The 18,801-nt window shown below is 41.4% G+C and overlaps 1 protein-coding gene across 3 annotated transcripts in view; it reads right to left on the bottom strand.

The window, feature by feature from the left end:
* Positions 1–2,404: 2,404 nt before the first annotated feature.
* The window catches only part of LOC119659414 (integrator complex subunit 11 homolog), a 356,139-nt gene continuing 339,742 nt past the window's right edge, over positions 2,405–18,801 (bottom strand). For all 3 annotated transcript variants that reach the window (XM_038067490.1, XM_038067489.1, XM_038067488.1), the window contains one exon: positions 2,405–3,966. The gene's annotated coding sequence lies outside the window, so the exon portion shown is untranslated. The remainder of the gene's footprint in view (positions 3,967–18,801) is intronic.

Raw genomic sequence — 18,801 nt, forward strand, 5'->3', positions numbered from 1 at the left:
AAACCTCCAGGTGAACCATCGTCATACCGACCCATCTGTCTTTTGGACACGGTGGGGAAAATGTTAGAGCGGGTAATCTATAATGTATTACTCCCGGTTGTTGAGAACCAAGGCGGCCTTTCAGATCGGCAGTATGGGTTCCGAAAAGCCAGCTCAACCATTGATGCCATCAAATTAGTTACTGGCTTGGCCGAAGATGCAATTCACGGAAAGGGTAGTACCAGCAAATATTGCGTGGTAGTAACCCTGGATGTGAAAAATGCATTCAATTCGGCCAATTGGAATCCAATACGCAAATCCCTAGCGAAGGTTGGTATTCCCGCCTATCTCGCTGCTATCGTCGATAGTTACTTAACTGAAGGGAGGCTCTGGTATGACACTGATGACGGACCGCAGGAGTACGTTGTTTCCGCGGGTGTCCCACAGGGCTCCATATTGGGCCCACTACTGTGGAACATCATGTACAACGATGTACTTAATCTTCCCCTTCCGGAGGTAGCCACAGTGGTGGGTTACGCTGACGACATAGCACTGGTTGTTGTCGCAAAGCATCTTGAAGATGCTGAGTTATACTCAGTGCTATCAAATGCTGGTTGGAGAGCTCTGGTTTGACGCTTGCGGAGGAAAAAACAGAAGCGGTCCTCATCACGAAGCGCCGGAAGAGAAATTACGCCTGTGTTAGAATCGGGAATCATATCATCACTTCCAAACCGACCATCAAATACTTGGGGGTGGTGATAGACAGGAAGCTTAGCTATAAGCAACACGTACAGTATGTTTGTGATAAATCATCCACTGCTAGTAAGACCCTGGCGAGGATGATGCCGGACGTGGGAGGGCCACGGCATACCTCTAGGTTGCTTATAGGCAGAGTGGTGACCTCAATCATGCTCTATGCGACCCCAGTTTGGAGCGAGGCATTGCGGATGCGAGTTAACACTAGCAAACTGAATGCAGTCTACAGGCGGACAGCTCTGAGAGTATGTTCTGCCTTCAGGACTGTCTCAGATGATGCAGCATTCGTCATCTCTGGAGTGATGCCGATTGACATCTTGGCAGATGAGATGGCGAATATATACCATGCGAAGCCAATTTCTCCCTTATCGCAGACGAAGAACGCTGAGAGGGAGAGATCCATAAATAGATGGCAAGAGCGGTGGGAACGCTCGGGAAACGGTCGGTGGCCTCACAGGCTCATTCCTGCCATCAAAGAGTGGTTGGAGAGACGACACGGTGAGATTAATTATAATCTCACCCAGTTTCTCACGGGACATGGAGGATATCTCCAATACCTCCACAGGTTTAAATTGAAGACCTCACCCGACTGTCCAAATTGTGAGGGAGTCCCAGAGCACCCAGAACATGTATTCTTCCACTGTCCGAGATTTGTGGAAGAAAGGAGGAATCTAGAGGAGACTCTAGGAGAGGTGCTGGTACCAGAAAATCTGGTGCCGAAAATGCTAGCACATCAAGAGAATTGGGATGAAGTTAACTCCATGATCGCATCTATTCAAGATAAATTGCGAAAGGCAGAGGAAAGGAGAAAAGCGCGGTCACGTGCGCCGCGTATGGAAGAAATGGGATTGAGCTAGAGTGAGCTGACTCCGCCCCGTGATGTAATACTTTATGGTGGTTCCGCGGGGCAGGGAGGGAGTCGGGTGTGGTTTTAGTGGGTAAAAATCCCACACGCTAGTGTGTCCAGACCAGTGTCTTTTGAAGATTGCCACCTCCTCAAAAAAAAAAAGCCTGGGAGGGTTCCCAGCCGATGACAACGAAAGGCACTGCGAAAGAAGGCGAAGTTTCTTGGGAATGAAGACATGGGCGTTGCTAAACGACCAAGTGTGGCGATATACTGAGAAATTGGAGGCAATATGGACCCGTTTTTTATTTTGTTCTTTTTTGCTTTTTCATGTTCAATGCCTTGACAAGGGTTTTTTTTAAAGCTATGCGCATATGAGATCCCTGTGACCACAGCTATAATACATACCTGATTGTCACTCGTCGATCTGCCAACACGATATCATCGACTATCCTCTGCAATGATGATGGATCTGGATGGACGCCCTTCGCAATATTCGTCTGTGGCTGATTGAACTCCTTGGTCAGCGTAGAACTGTTGAATATGGAGGTGCAGAGGCTCTAAATGTCTCCACGAAGTCGCTAGGTATGGATTTGATGGACACTTTTTCAAGCTGAGATATCTGATGACCACTCTAATTTTGTTTTACCCAATTTTGATGTCAACTCTTCGACTGTTCGTATGAATGCAACTCCCTGGAATCGTAGTCCATTAACATTTTATGCTGACCTGCTGGGTATACAAGCAGAAAAAAATATTGTTTTTTTTTTAATTTTCTTTCTAGACTTTTTCGCTTATTTCTGTAATTATTTCAGGAATAATAGATTTTTTTTTTTTATAAAATCAAATTATTTATATATTATAAATTTACAAATTACAATCCATTTTCGAGTCATTTAATATTAAGCATAACACTGAAATACGCTAATCTATGTGTATGTGTGTATCTGGCTGACATTGTTCACAATTTGCGCCCTTCCACTATGTGTATCTGCACGGAACGTGTTTGATTCTAAAACGGGAATAAATGCCTGATATACGAGTTAATGATAAAAAGATACTTTAGCTGAAATCTATTGTGTTTGGCTATTTCTACTATTTAAATCCTGAATTAGATATTTCATTTGTAAAGTATTTATTTTGCATACAAAGTACGAGTATGTGAATTTCTTTTGTGAATCTGTTCATTGCATCTATTTGAGATTATTATCAAAAACCACTCAAACGTACATACAATGAGAATCAAACAAACACTAAAGCAAATTAACCAAAAGTAATAAACAAATTTTACACTTGAGTATTTCTTGACTACATCCTTTTATGGTCTAACTGTTGCTTAATCGCTAGAGTGAAATCATTTCGAAGAAATTAACAATTCTAATGATAATTCGGAGAACGTATCAAAATGTAAATTATTGAGTATAATAAAAGATAATTTTATATGAAACGATTTTTTTCATGTTTTCTAGAAATGCTATTACAAATATTTTACTTTATTTACTTGAATATTTATAAAATTAAAATCACATTTTCGTAGACTTCGAACGTATTATAATATATTTTAATGACAGTAGATTTATAAGATACTAGATATTTCGAGTTTCTTAAATGTTTATATGCATGTGTGCATGTAAATGTAAGCATAGTGTCGTATTGAATGGACTAATTCCAGCCACGGTTTTCAGTACATGTCGGAGAAATGAGAAATGCTGCAAACGATTGATGCTGGCTGATGAACGGCAGTCGTGGTAATCAATTTAATGATTCAATTTGGATACTTTCCCTTGTAGTTGCCAGATTTTTTGTTGAAAAAAATTCAAGCGCTTGGATGCTCGCTTCGTTTACGGTTGGAAGCGAAAATGTGAATTAATAGCAGCAGTTTTAGTGCTCTCGGATAACTTATCCATAATTGTGAAAGCGACGTCAGAGGAAAGATAAAACCGAGGGTCTACTCGAAATACGACATAATTATTACTCTCGATAATCATGTCGATTCTCTTTATGTGTGACTTTTATCTAATGGTATATACTCTCACATTGCTTTGTTTCCTTATTATTTGTTAGAACTGGATAGAAATTGTTTTATGGCGGACAATCTAAAAGCTGGGGAAGAATACCATAAAACCTGCAAATGAGCAATTATAAGAGTTCTCTACTATTCATTTATTGTTTGCGGAGGAAAATGCATTTTCAGATTATGGGATTTGTTCTCGTATTGACACCTTGCGTTTTCATATAGAGTAACCATAGATAGTTTTCATCACACTTTTTCTCTCGTTGTTTTTATGACACAGTAATAAGATTTAGGTGTGAATCGTATAAGGGAATTCGTTGCTACAAGCTGAAAATAGTTGCCAGTTTATGATGCTGGAGTGCCGGGTAAATGTCTGTAAAGAAGAAAATAAATGGTTTTAGAGTGGGCAAAACTGTTAACAGCTCGGTTCAGAGATTTCTAATTATTACAAACATAAATAAGAAAATATTGAAGCAATGGAAGTAGTTTTGCTACTACTTACGCCTCCAGCTATCTTTTATTTTTATAGTCATATAAGAGGGTAGGTAAGAATAGTGAAGCTGCTGGTTATCCCGTTTTCTACCCAGCAATTGCGTCCCCATATAATTAATATACATAGCATGGATTACACCGCTATGTTTCTGTGAAAACAATGTCTTAGCTTTAGCCTAGGTGTGGTTTTTTAAGTATTTGTTTTGCAGGTTTTAATACAAAAAAAAAATCCATCATTTATGAATAATCTTTTGCCCCAAACACATTGAAATATTATAGATGCGATCAAGGCGATCACCATTTTTCCGGATTTAAACTCTATTTTCCTGGAAAGTCCTTATTTTATTACAAACTTAATTCGTGCACTTTAAGCGCGATTTCAGAATTTGCAGAGATTGAGAACTAGAGAAGGTACTCGAACCATGCAAGCATACTTTTAGCGGAAATTAGGAAATTATTCCAACTTTTGGTAATAGCGTGATTTAAATTAGTATTGGGTCTCTGGAAAAGTTACCATACTTTGCATTGAAAAGCAGATAATTTTGATAAAAAACTTTCTTCCTTCCTGCAGCTATCACTAACGAGCCTATTCACGCTGAAAAGGAAGACTTTACGGTAGATGTGTTTGGCTAATAAGCCAAGATACAAAAATTTTATATACTGAAATGCAATTATATGAATAGTTCCATCTTTGTCGTCTTCTTCAGGGTTTGTTATTCCTTGTTTTCACTGCGAGAGTGCGAGATAGTTCAATATGGCCATTGACCGCTGATTTGTTCAATTTATTCTAAAGTTTGCATATTGAAACCTTGCCGTGTGCAGATGGGAGGTAAAATGTATTTACGCACAATAGGTTGATTTCCTGTTTCAGATAAACTAACAACAAAATCGTTATGCCTAGCATCCCAAATCGGAACCATTTGATATATTACTTTAGGTCTATGCAGAGTAGAATTATACACCCGCGATTCACGGAGCCTCAGTTTCAGTCTCCCTCTTTTCAGCCGTAAGAATGTCATGACTGTAATGTGCCACTATGTCGGATAGCCTCGATTATGGTATCCAGTGGCAGCCTTTCACCAACAGAGGATGACACTCCTTCTGTAGAAATAAGAGGTGATTTAGGTCTCATCCACCACATCCTTACAGTAAATAGAGTCGGGCGATTATGATTTCGCGATTGTATTTAGGTAAGATTCAAAATACCCGCGTCTGCCGAGCAGCTGGGTTAGGTAATAATCAACCTCACCGCGTTTCCGACTGAACCACGCCGGACGTATTTGATGAGTTCCGCGGTCTATCTACCTCTCGATTCTCTTTCCTAGTGGGCGCGCTCAATCTTCATAACCGACAGCTCCTTTGTTTCCCCTGATTTTCGGAGGTAGGGAGGCAGGGCAATCGGAACAGCTACTGCTATCGCCGTTACTGTTGGCTCCAGGACGATAGGTGGACGCAACTCGCTAAGCTTCTCGCCGTTGTACTTGCGCTAGGAGGTCGTGGTACATATCCTTATACTGAGGGTGCTACCCTTACTTCGGCACCGTACCAAAGAATGGACTGAACTGCACTCATCAGCAAAAAAACATCTAAGATAAAGATAAGGTATTGACAACATTGACTATCAGTTTGCAAATGACAGCCAGCCATTAGACTTATCAATGTCCTCTTTATTCGGTTAACTTAGTTTCAGGGTAGGTAGGTAGTGGCCACTCCGAGGAGTCTAATTAGCGCTGTGGTGTTTCAGGAATTCGGCTGTTTTAATCTGCCGTCTAACTGGTGGAATTACTATACTCTGGAGTGAAAATACCTCACCGTTGTTTCCCACTGCTTAAGCTCTCAGTCTTGTGTGGATCTCATAAGTAGCAGTATGATCATATGACAATCAACCAAGGTTGTCATATAATCAAAACAATATTCAGTAGTTATAAGGTAAGTCACTACTGCAGGCGAACAGCTTGTAATACAAAGACGGAATCCTAGGAAAATGGATTGGACAAAGTTCAATGAACTTGTTGGCGACAAAGTTGAACTCCCTAGGCGATTAAGGGCTCTTTTGGCGATAGACGATCAACTGACTACTTTGAATCGCACACTTTTAGCGTGCTTTGAAGAGGCTTGTCCTATTTCCCGGGGCAACGTGGTAAAACGATTCTATAGTAGAACCGAGAACTGCAGAGACTCAGGAAATCAACCAGACCACTTCTAAATCGCACTAGCAAAAGCAATAAAGATGAAGACTGGCTAAACTTCCGGAACTCACAGCGTGAATACAAGAGGCTTGTAAAACGTTTGAAACGAGACTCTTTCAGAGCATACTGGGAGGAACTGGAAGGTGAAAGGGAGACTTCCAGGTTGTGCAGGGTCTTTAATAAGGATGAGCCGGCCAAGTTCGACTTTCTTAGAATACCGAATGGTACTTTCACGAACTCCAGAATTGAGTCTATACAGACTCTCTCGGAAGTACACCACCCGGGAGAACCGGTTTTAGAAGTGGGAAGAAGAGAATTGGCGGTTTCTGCAAAACCTTCAACACGAAGGTATTGCAAGAGGCATTGGGACACTGTGAAAATGGTTGTTACCAATGAATGAGGAATGAGCTGCAATAATATCATTTGAACACTTCTAAGCACCTCGCATGGATGGCATCTACCTAGCGATGCTAAAGGAGGGTATAGAGCACTTAGATCAACTTCTGAGAAAAATTTTTCCAGGATTCCTTGCTCTGGGCTACGTGCCTTCCTTTTGGCAGAAGGTGAAGATAGTCTTCATACCAAAGCCTGCGAAAGATGACTATTCAAATCCAAAGAACTTCAGGCAAGTCAGCTTAACATCATTTTTGCTGAAATGTCTGGAGAGATTGATTGAGCGTCACCATCGCGAGAAGGTGCTTAGGTCGCACCCACTAAATGAAAACCAACATGCTTGCCAACGTGGGAACTTCTGTGAGTCTGTTCTTCATTCTTTGCTTTTAAAGATAGAGGATGCAACTCTGAAGGGTGGGCACCTGATGGGGTTGTTCGTGGACATTGAAGGAGTTTTTGTCTGAGCGCCCTTCCTAAAGCTCTGTGATGTCGCCAGAGAGCCTGGCGTTGACGAAACTCTAATAAAGTGGATTTACGCTATGCTAGCGTAGAGATTGCTGTGTGCTGAAATGGGTGTTGATCGCTACCTAACAATGGAAGCGACGAAAGGCTGCCCTCAAGGAGATGTGCTATCGCCACTCCTGTGGAGTATGCTGGTCATTACTATGCGAACTGCAAAATGTGCCAAGCTTACGCGGATGACGTGGCTGTTCTGGCTGTTGGTCGAGATCTCGGAATGGTGTGTAGAAATACACAACATGCATTTGATTTGATTGACAGTTGGTGTCTCAGGCATGGAATTTCAGTAAATCCAAATAAACTCTTGGATAAAATTAAGGGGATTAAGGGGATGTCAATTTTCACAAAAATATAGCAATATGCTGTTATTAACTTCATTTTAGCGGTCATTTTCGGTTGGGTAGTTTCTGAGAATGGGTCCGTTAAAGAAATCACTACTTTACACTTCTCGCACTCACCGCCATTCCATTAAATGGGGGCGATTTGGAAGATTCGAGATAGGACATTATCCCTTCCAGGATCAACCGCGTGAAAGTCGTCCAAAATCGTCGACCGATGATAGTCACACGCACTTTTCTCCAAAACGGCTAAACCAATCTAAACGAAATTTGGTGGACAGGTGGGAACTATGAAATCCCAGGTATACAGCGAGTGACATAAATTTAATAATAATGATAATCGTTGGCGCAACAATCCATATTGGATCAAGGCCTTGAAGTGTGTTAGAGCACTTCATTCAAGACCGTAACGGTACACCACAGTACACTGTGGGAGGCAATGTGGTCAGCATTGTGCTCGCCCGAGATTATTACCCTGATTTGACTCAGGTACTCATTCACAGCTGAGTCGACTGGTGTCCGACATCCAATCACGATAACAAATTCCTCTGCCCCCAGCGACATAAATTTAGGTGGAGTTTAAAGAGGAGCTCCTGTTTCACCGAAGGGACTCCTGTTTCACCGAAGAAGCTCCTTTTTCCGGATATAGCCGTGTGAGGTATCAAATGAAAGGTCTCGGTTAGTACTTTTCGAAGCTGTTAGTTTTGGCGAGATTTACAAAGTGCGCGAATAAGGAGTCAAAAAAAAAAATCCAGGAAAGTGCGCTTAGATGAAATCAAGGCCTCAAAATATGTCCCATCCCGATATTTGCTTAAATAAACATACTAATAGTATATTACCAACTTTTAGCAATTGACTGAAAAACCCCCTCAAGTTCATCCTAGGAGTACTAGCATGGAGGACAGTCTAGTGCACATACTAGCTAGGTTCATCCGACTATTAGTGTCAAAGTTATAGCAGTTCAAACTTATCTATTTCGTGCGAATTTACTGCATCTTAAGCCATATAAATAAGATGCTGACGTCATAATTAACGATGATTGACATTCGAATGAAATATTGAAATTCCATTCATGAAGAATCTACTTCTCCCAAGCCCTTTTTTGTATCTTTTGTGGATTAAATTCTTCACATTTGCTAATAATATTAGACTCAGGGCGTAAAGCGTGTGAGGTTGTCTATAATCAATACAGGGTTTTCCATCAAATGATTTATTTAAATCGCTTTCTAAAAAACAGAGGCCAATGGAATTTTTAATTATGTGACACGGAACTGTCATGCACTCATGGCTCCTCATATCTTCATCTTTTTCTTCAGCCTTTGTCCCGTTCACAAGCGGGGTCAGTTCGGGGTCGTTTGTTTTATCAAATGCCTGATGTGGCGGGGGGCTTTTAAATACCCATCCAGAATATCAAGTTGCCGTTATTTCGGCCGACCTTTTGGTCGCTTACTATTGACTTCGTTATTCAGACCAATCTTGGCAAGTGAATTCTCGTTAGCGCGAATCACGTGACCATACCATCGACGACGCCTCTCTCGGAGTTCCGCGATCGGTACAACCTATATTGGTCGCGGGTATCCTCATTTCGGATGTGATCAAAACGTGTCACGCCACTAGTCCAACGCAAAATCTTCGTCTGCATTACCGCAAGACGACGTTCGTTGTTTTTTATAGTCTTCCAATACTTAGAACTATAGAGAGCGACAGGACGAACGACATTGTGGTCAATTTTAGATGTGAGACGTTCGCTGATACGTCGATTGCAAAGAACAGAAGGGAAGGGTTCTGGCCCGTGTAAAGGCGTCCCTGCTCCCTTCTTGGCTAGTTCGTCCGCGGCCTCATTGCCTTCCAACTCAACATGTCCTGCAACCCAGAGTATCCAGACTTTGTTGGACGAGCCGGGCGTATTTCGTCTCTCAAGGCATTCCCATATCAGTTTAGAGTTCACCTGGTTGGATCTAAGTGCCTTGATCGTTGCTTGGCTGTCGCTGAGAATAGCAATGTTCTACCACCTCTAGTTCCTTTGGAGATTAAAGGAGGGACATCTGTCTATGGCGTATATTTCCGCCTGAAATATGCTAGTATACCTACCCATTGGCTCCGAGTACATTTTCCTTGGACCAATGACACAGGCGCCTGCTCCCTCTGCTGTGAAGGGTCCGTCAGTGTACCAAGTAATCAGTTGCTGGTTTAAGCCGTATATCGCAGCCACGCTCTCCCAACGTGTTTCAAAGTTCCCATCAAAGAGAAACCTCGTTGTCATGTTATCCCTTGATATCAGTAATTCGGGATACCACCTAGAAAGAATATCATTTTTCCTTCGGTTTAGGCAGCTCCCCTTCTCACTGATACTCCCGGCCATCCTGAATATCCCCTGCATCTGTATGTGCAGGTATAGGATGTATAATTATTTAATATCTGGGAAGTTCCTCTGTCTTTATCTAGTTTCGAGTCTGTGTTACAATTTCATTATTCATCTATTGAAATAATCCGTTCTTAGATTCGAATCAGATCTGATTCAGTTTGCTAGTAAAAATAGGAACTGGTCTTTTATACATTTACAGAACTTGAAGGATTCAAGCCTCCTTTAGAGAATGAGGATAATTTGTCGTCATATGTATTTCCTTTTCGCCATCACTTAACAAATGAGTTCATCACGCAAATTGTGAATTTATGTATATCTGCATCATCTTCACCCAACCATACTAGGCCAGATAATAAACTAAATGTTCCGGAATTCACACTAGCAATAGGAGAGGCTCGGCTTGTGCTATGTATCTAAACACTCCTCATGCATATATTCATATGAGTACATCCATAATAATTACAATTTCTCATTGTTGTCATGACTTTTTATGTTAATGATGATGATGGTGGTTTGTTTCGTCTGCTTTTCGCCTGTTCTTGCACTTTTTTTCATCATGCTCCATTCACCAGGTTGCAAGTCCAAGCAACCTGCCGTAGCTTAACACATTATTATGTATATTGTTTTTCATTTTAATTATACAACGAACGGCCTTAAACTTGGAATGAATTCTTGTGGAGGTCCCGGGGTAGCATGGAACTGCTGATGATGATATTGGTGAAGGCTATTCTTTGCCGTGTTCTCATGTATGTAGGCATGAAAATGCTTGAAAAGTTTCTTGTCATTAACACGAAGTGGAAAAATGAAGATGGTGGTTTTGTTTACACATGTACTGAAGTATATATGATTGTGCTTGAATACGGATAGATACATGGCAACATACGGATGCAGGGATTGTTAGTTGCTACTTATTTTGTGTTAATGAATTGGAATGTTTGGATTCACATTCTTATTAATGCCTGTCGACGTACAGTTCGAGGAGAAATATGAATGGATGCTTTGTTTGAATTTGATGAACGTTATACGTGCTTTTCTATTGAAGAAGTATAAATCTTAGTCTTTCCACTATAGAGCTTGGAGAAATCAAGATCATCAAACATTAATACTAATTGGAACCCGCCACTCTCTTAGAATGTGAATTCATAAAGGCCTCCCGAATGGTAAACCTATCCAATGAATTGTTCCGTCAAGTGTTACTTCTAGACATTATACACTATTTCCATAATTTCAGCAAATATATGCCTAGACTAGTCTTATTTTACGGTTGCTTGGTTTTCGACTGATATAAGTTAAATACCGTGATGGCATGTGGTATTCTTCGCATACGAAAATGCCTCCTCGTCTTTTCCATTCCAAGAAGGCATTTAAAATCTATAGAAGCGTCAGGTGGAAAGAGTGGAAATAAAGCCAATTCAAGCTATTCAGAAAAAATGGAATTTAGCACTCATAAAGAACTCATTAAATGATAATAATTAACATTTTTTATTCGGTTTATAAGCTCATATTAGAAGTGTTGTTGATATGTGATTTTATTAAATTTTTATTCATTTAAGATAGGAAAAAAGAGGTATCTTCAACTCTTATGGGTTTAAGCATTCCGACTCAGGAAGAATTGTATTTTTTAATCACCGTTTTAATATGCTAGAACAAAGGTAACCATTATTTTTTCAACACAAAAGTACACGTGTTTTCTACTCATCATAATCATTTTGAAGCTAAATTATTGAAAGCTTCCAAATAATCTGAATTCAGAAGAAAAAGAGGATCAAGGACCATCAAAGCTATTGCCGATTAGATTAGAAAACAAGTTTTATTAGTAACTTATTAATTGTTATTATTAAATCATTTTTTTTTTCGCTTAAGACATAAATCAACTAAGGATGATTAAATCTATTTTGTTATGAAATGTGAGAGGGAAGATGATGGATTACTTCAAGGTGGTCTATAATGAGGAGATGAATTAGTCAGGGAAATACTCATGGAGCTATGATTATGCCCAGTTTTCGCGCTTTTACTTATAGCGTCCTTTCTAAGCTTTGGTGAATCAATTTTGCGTTTAATTAGGGCATGGTTCATAATAAAATGAAAAATGGCTTAAGGTCATTCAAGGTGATGAGTGCGAATTGATGAGTGATGGTGATACTGCGAGAATTACAACAAAAGTTAGCCGACGAATGAGTTAGTTCTCATTATGCAAAGCTGATTTGAGGGAATTTCATATTTGGGTAGAGATATAAGGTCATTCGTATCTTCCACTTTATAACTAGGTTTCTAAGGGTTTGCGTAAAACAATATCTTATTAAAATCCATCTACTGTCTGTTTGTCTGTCACACTTCTTATCTCAAAAACGATTACTCCAATTGATACGAAGTTTGGTAGAAACGTAGGCTATGTGAATCCCAATGAAGGCAGTGAGTTATATAGTCCCACGTTAGGTTTAAGGGGGGTTCTCATACAAGCAGAGGGGGAATTATAATAGGTTGAAGTTGTGAATGTCAGTGAAAGTGAATGGTCTGGCAAACTAAATGAATAAACATTACGGGCTAGGTACAAATGAAACAAATGTCCACTCAAATATTCTCGTATAAGCAACACACAAAACCTTGCGTACCTGAAGCGTTTAGCTTCCGGTATCCCGACATGTTATAATTAGTTAGTTGAGTTCTTTTATTGTCAAATACAACTTTTTCCCTTGGTTACTTCAAAGAGAAAGTAGGTTCTGGTTAGATTGAAAACGAAATTGTGCAAATAGTGAGTGGATGCGGAAAAGAGGATTAAGGCACCCGAATTCAGAAGAGGGAGAATATGTGAGCAAGGCAAAAAGAGTGGAAATGCAGCTATTGAGATGCATCCGTTTATACATTTACATAGGTGAAAGCCAATCCAAGAGAAAGTCGATGTTGAAAGACAGTTTGGTGAAATGCCTGAATGCCACTGTTGATGCGAACTATCTTGAAAATTCGGCTAGAATAGACGACTTGCGATTTCATCCTGGGCAGAGGTAAATCATCAGATGCTGCCTCACCTTTGCAATATGATCAAAATACTTACTAGGCGTTGTTTGCTCCTTTATATATAATTCATAACACTGAGTATGAACTTATTCATGATAAAAACCACTTAGTAAATTCAATCCTACGCCGACCGAGACAGAGCTCAATTTTCTTCAAGGATTTGAGGGAGAATGGTGAACCGGATGAATTGGAGAGAAACATTCTTTGTTTGTTTCTGGTTCACAGGGAGAGATGAGGTAATTTGCCTCTACCCTGAACGAAACTACAAGTCGTCTATTTTTGTATTAATTTGGGTTCTAGTCCTGAACAGAGGGGTACGCTCCCCCATCAAGTGTATAGTGGACTTAAATCTTTACACGAAATTTAGCTAGAGTATTTATAAATCAAATCAATTTTAAATATCTGTTCTTCTCATTATAAGAATCTTTGCAGGAACAGTTCGAATCTACATGTTACAGTGGCTAGTCATATCATTCACAAGAGGCGGAACTTTACCGGAAGTGAAACGGCTAAGAACTCTGGTGTTCCTTCCATCTTTTCAACCACCCGAGGAAAGAACATTTTTGAAGGTAGTCCATCCTTCCGATCGAGCGAGAGCCGGATCATCGAAGTGGTTGATGTTGAGGTTGGCATGATGGCGGGGGGGCGGGGGGGAGGATGTCGCAGCTCTCCAATCTTGCGAGAAAGGGCGGACGTAATTCGCAAGTAAACGTAAGCGACCATCAGATGGTAATCCGTTCGAAGTCGATCTCAGTGCCCCTCTTGCTACTCTCCTACCCTCCCCTATGTACTCATAAATCGACTGGCAATCGTCAGTTGAAACCCAACTGACCGTAGGGTAGGCCTTGTGCTCAAACAATGTACCACCACAATCATGAGACGTAGTTGCAGAAATCCAAAAACATCCCATCGTTATCGTCACGATCGCCAAGACCCTGCTTCTCCATCACATGTCTGAGCAAGATGTTTTCAGAGCTCACCTCGGCATTTAGATCAACCATCACCACCATAATGTCAAATTTTGGAATCTCCTGAACTGCGTATAATTGCTCATAGAAAGCATCCTCCTCCATTATATCGGAATACTTCGTTAAAGCATAGGACCGTACAATGGTGATGCTCCTTGACCTGCACCGGAATCTTGTAGTCAGACTTCTGTGAGAAACCGGCTCGTAGGTCAAGAGACCACATCCGGATTCGCGTCTGTTACCACTTGGCTTTCCAGAACACATTGCCTAAAAAGGAAGAGTAGTACTCTACCGAGCCCTATCATCTTCGCTTGGCCTCAGAATGTCCACCATTCTGAACACCCTCGCCGACGTTGTCGAGGAACGTTTCCACATTCTGTTGTTGACAGTTCGGTAGCAGTAAAATTTCAAAATTTGCACGTTGCTAGCCCAAAAATTTCTATCCCTTTTAGTTGCCTCGAACGGCAAGCAGGGAAGACTTTGAGTGCATTCTTAAGCCCCAACTCACAGGACAATCCATTTGTAAGGTTTTGTATAAATCTTTCATTAATGATTCTTCACTTACCTGAATTGAAGTAAATTCATATCTTTGTCAAAAGTTTATTGAGGGAACTGTCCATAGAGAGGATTTTTTGCTTCTTTGTTACGACTCCTTGTAATGCTCTATGTTTTAGAATATGAGAGAATTTATTCGATAACATTTGCACATTTTAATTTACGAAGAAGCTCAAGATTTTACATATGCCCTTTTGAGTACAATTCTGCAAACAATTCGCAGTGAATATCATCGAAACGGACCCACAGTGAACACTAAAAATTCTGAGCTAGCTATGTTCACTAAAAAGGTCAAGTAGGGTAGATATATGCTACTACTGCTCAATTATTATCAACTAACCCTAATATTACCTCTTCAGCTGTTCGTGGTTGCTAATAAGGAGTCGATCGTTAACGTCCACCTCTGGACCATCGAAGCTTTGTAAGTTCTTTCCTGAAAGAAATCGCTGCCATTCATGACTTTCTGCTGACAAGCGCAATAAAAAATTCCCTTTTGTAACAGCGCACACAAAGTTGAAAATGGTCAATCTAGCTGCTCGTATGGTATCGACCTTATGCAGGCTCTGTGCTGGAAAAAATTGTCCCTAACGACCGGGTGTGTATGAGTGTATTTTAAAGGCCCAACATGCAGGCTGAGAAACTGACGTTTTGAAGACTAATAGGACATTTTCTTTCCTTTCTGACAAACTCACCAGAATTTATTTTGCTTAAAACAGTTGGTGTTTTTTAATTACCCCTACGAACCATGAAACTTAATTGTAAGGGCACAACCGGTATAATATCATATATGAGTTTTTATGTTTTTTCTTTAGGCCCAAGTCCATCGTACAGACGACTTCGTCAAAAAACCAAAAAAGCCCCCCCAGTGCCCCAAATAGGGGTTACCTTTGACTATAGATAATGATTTCCGACTGGTTTTTGGCATGTGTGCGAATTCCTCGAGTAAGGTATCGATGGCACCCAGAATGGTCGGTTTTCCAACTTGAGTAAGAAGTGAGGCTGGATATTCGGAGAACATTCCTGTCCATTCTGCAGCACTGTGGTTTTGTATTCTGGCAAAGGCTTCCTCAGGATGATCTAGTGATCTTGATGGGTCATCTGATGTCAAGGTGAGCTCTGACAATACCTTATTCAGTCATGTGATAGTGGTCTCGCTTCATTACCGGTTGTGCGCTGTAACAAGCGCGACAAGGTCAGTATCCATTGACCGGCTACGACCATCTGATTAGATTGACAATTTCGCGATTAGAAGTGGATTTAGGAGTTGTAACAAGTGGTATGCTAGCATCGGCCTCAAAATCACTCGGACGCTTATTTTCGTTTGCATATCGTAGAAATTCAGATCGTCGGGCCCCAAATTTAATACGGCTCGTCTTAGTGATCCGATTGTAGTTGAGCAGCGTGGAAACGTTTCTTCTACGCAAACAACTAGCTCGGTAATATTAATAAGCACTGTACCGCCAACAGAAGTGGTTGAGGCTGTCCGCCACGTTTTAGAAGGGATCTGGCTGACTGCGGAAACGAGGAGTTTGTTCGGTGAGCGTACGGAGGCTACGAGATTTTCTATGTTTTCTTGTGATAAAGTGTGCGAAGTACGCTGTGATAAAAGGATTGACAGAGAGCAGCCTGGTCTCCACTCAGGATACTTCTGTGCCGACCACATTAAAACCCTTCAATGTATGTAATGTTGATCAGCATCCGGAGTTTATATCTCCACTTCATGCTTTTTATCGATTTCCAGAAAGCTTTCAACAGCTTGGATAGGGAGTCTATCTGTAACGCTCTACGTAGGAATGGGATTTAGATAAACTAATAGCTATTTTTAGAGCGACAAGTGGCAGTACAAAGTGTTACGTGGTGTATTCGGATCAAAGTTCTATTTATGCTGCTGTATGGAAGCGAGTAACACATGAAAGATGACCGCTAATGTTACTAGAATATTACAAGCTCTCATTAATGCCTATCCCCGACAAGCCACCTTCTCTGGTCTGACCCGACACAATCGAACTACAAACTACGTCGTCGTAGGGGCCACGTACCTGTGAAAATATTGATTAGAGGGCGGAAATGACGGTGTATTGGTCACACGCTATATCCGACTAGGGGGTTGCTTGGTGTAGAATAATAGGGGAGGAGTGTATGCTTCTCGCGAAAACTTTGAGGGAGCCGACTATTATTTCGACAAATCGGCAATGGTGGAGTGTAGGTGATTGACGCGCTTTACCACAATTTGGGGTTAATACAATCAGATGGGTATTAAAGGGATTTTCGAAGTTTAGTTACAAGTATGACTTTGTTGAAGTAGCACTGCGTCGAAAGTGAACGATTGCATTACCGCAAACTCTGGAATAAATTCGGTTTTATCCTTATGACGGAGATATGATAGCGAGTTTCCATTTAATCTAAATTATTATGGTACCAACTCGTCCTCCACGTTGGGGGTTGGGTAGGGCTGACAACGCTACACGGAAAACCAATGTTACGAAGCCACGGAAGGAGCCTCGGACAGCATGGATTTTAAAACGACGAACCCAACAACCACAACGACAACGGATTAACGATTCGCGCATTTTCTCATGAAAGGTGCCCTCCTTGTACAAACCGAATGCTATTGAGCAGCTAGCTGATACCCTGCCCCAATATAAGGCTGATGTAACAGTGTTGCAAGAGATGCGATGGACAGGGACCGGTTTTCTGGAGAAGAGTCGCTACACCATATATTATAGTGACCATCCAGTAAACCATGTGCTCGTAGTAGGTTTCTTAGGCAGCCAAAAAAGCAAACCTGCTGTTATCGGTTTTGAAAATATAAGCAAAAGGCTATACACTCTGCGTTTTCGAGGCAAGTTTAGAAATTACCCCCTAGAAAGGAGACTGCAGAGTCGGAGAAGGATACCTTCTACGAGGCAGTAGAACGAACCCTCGTAGTCTGTCCCAGATATGATATCAAAATCATACTTGGGGGTTTTAACAGCCAAGTAGGGAAGGAGCCCGTATTCACGCGATACGTTGGCTTACATAGCTTACAATGATAACAGTCTGCGGATTATTCAATTAGCAGTGTCACACGAAATTGTTGTTGGAAGTACCTGGTTTGCGCGGAAAGCGGTCCACAAACATATGTGGGTCTCTCCAGACGGGACCACTTTCAACCAAATTGACCACGTGTTGATCGAACGCCACCACCTCTCAGCCTTGATGAATGTCAGAAAATAATGGGGAGGGGGGGGGGGGGGGCAATGTAGACCCGGACCACTATCTGTTTAGCATATTGCTCCGGGATCCAATTACAACACCACCCAAAATCCCCTCTGAGAATCAGGTGAGAGTGAATACTGAAGCTATTCACAGCACAGCCCTCCGCAACACCGATAAGAGGAAAATGGATGCCACAATAACCGCGACTAACAGATGTCCTCGAGATGAAGCATCAACAAATGATCTTCACAATCACCTGAAGAAAGTTATCATAAATACGGCCACAAACATACTTGGCCCCAGCCGCAAAAGGAGTCGAAACGACTGGTTTGACGTTGAATGTAAGCTAGCAACGGAACGGAAGAACGTTGCAAACCGAGTAATGCTGCATTCTCAAAGAACGCGGGCACGCGCAGATACTTATCACGAACTCCGTCGAGCAGAGAAGCGACTTTACAGCCGGAAAAAGGATGCCTGAGAGAACCAACAAGTCTGTGAACTAGAAAAGTAGGAGCAACCGCACCAGGCGCGGAAGTTTTACCAACAAGTCAGCAGAATGAAGCCCTTTACACCTCGATGTTCATCCTGCCCAGACAAAGAAGGAAATCTGATTTCCGACAGAATGGGCATATTGGAGCGAGAGTAGAATCCTCCGAAGAATGTTTGGCCCCCTGCATGAGAATGGACGATTCCGTAATCTACATAACGACGAAATCTATGAGCGATACTATGACCGTCAAGTTGTGGACAAAATCCGGCTCAATAGGTTACGGTGGGCGGGTCACTTAATGAGGATGATCCAGGTCAGAAAGTCTATAAAGGCAATATCTCTGGTAGAAAAAGGAGACGAGGCAGACCCCGGCTGAGAAGGAGCGATGGCATAGGGCAGGACGCCGGATAGCTTTTAGGGATATCGAATTGGTGGACCTCGGCGCAAAACCGGGATGTCTGGAGTTCTTTATTAAGGCAGGCCTAGACCGGATGCCGGTTGTTGTGCCGTTCGTGATGATGATGAAGGATTCAAGGTACTTCATTTCTTGGTTTGTTCCTTCCTTCTAGGATGAGTCAGTCATCTTGCACCAACTAGTATACTAATGATCTATAAATATTGGTTCCTTCTTCATAGAACACAAAATATATGCGTACTTCAAAGATCATAAAAACATGTACTCAGAA

Source organism: Hermetia illucens, chromosome 6, assembly GCF_905115235.1.
Source record: "Hermetia illucens chromosome 6, iHerIll2.2.curated.20191125, whole genome shotgun sequence".
Lineage (NCBI taxonomy): Eukaryota > Metazoa > Arthropoda > Insecta > Diptera > Stratiomyidae > Hermetia > Hermetia illucens.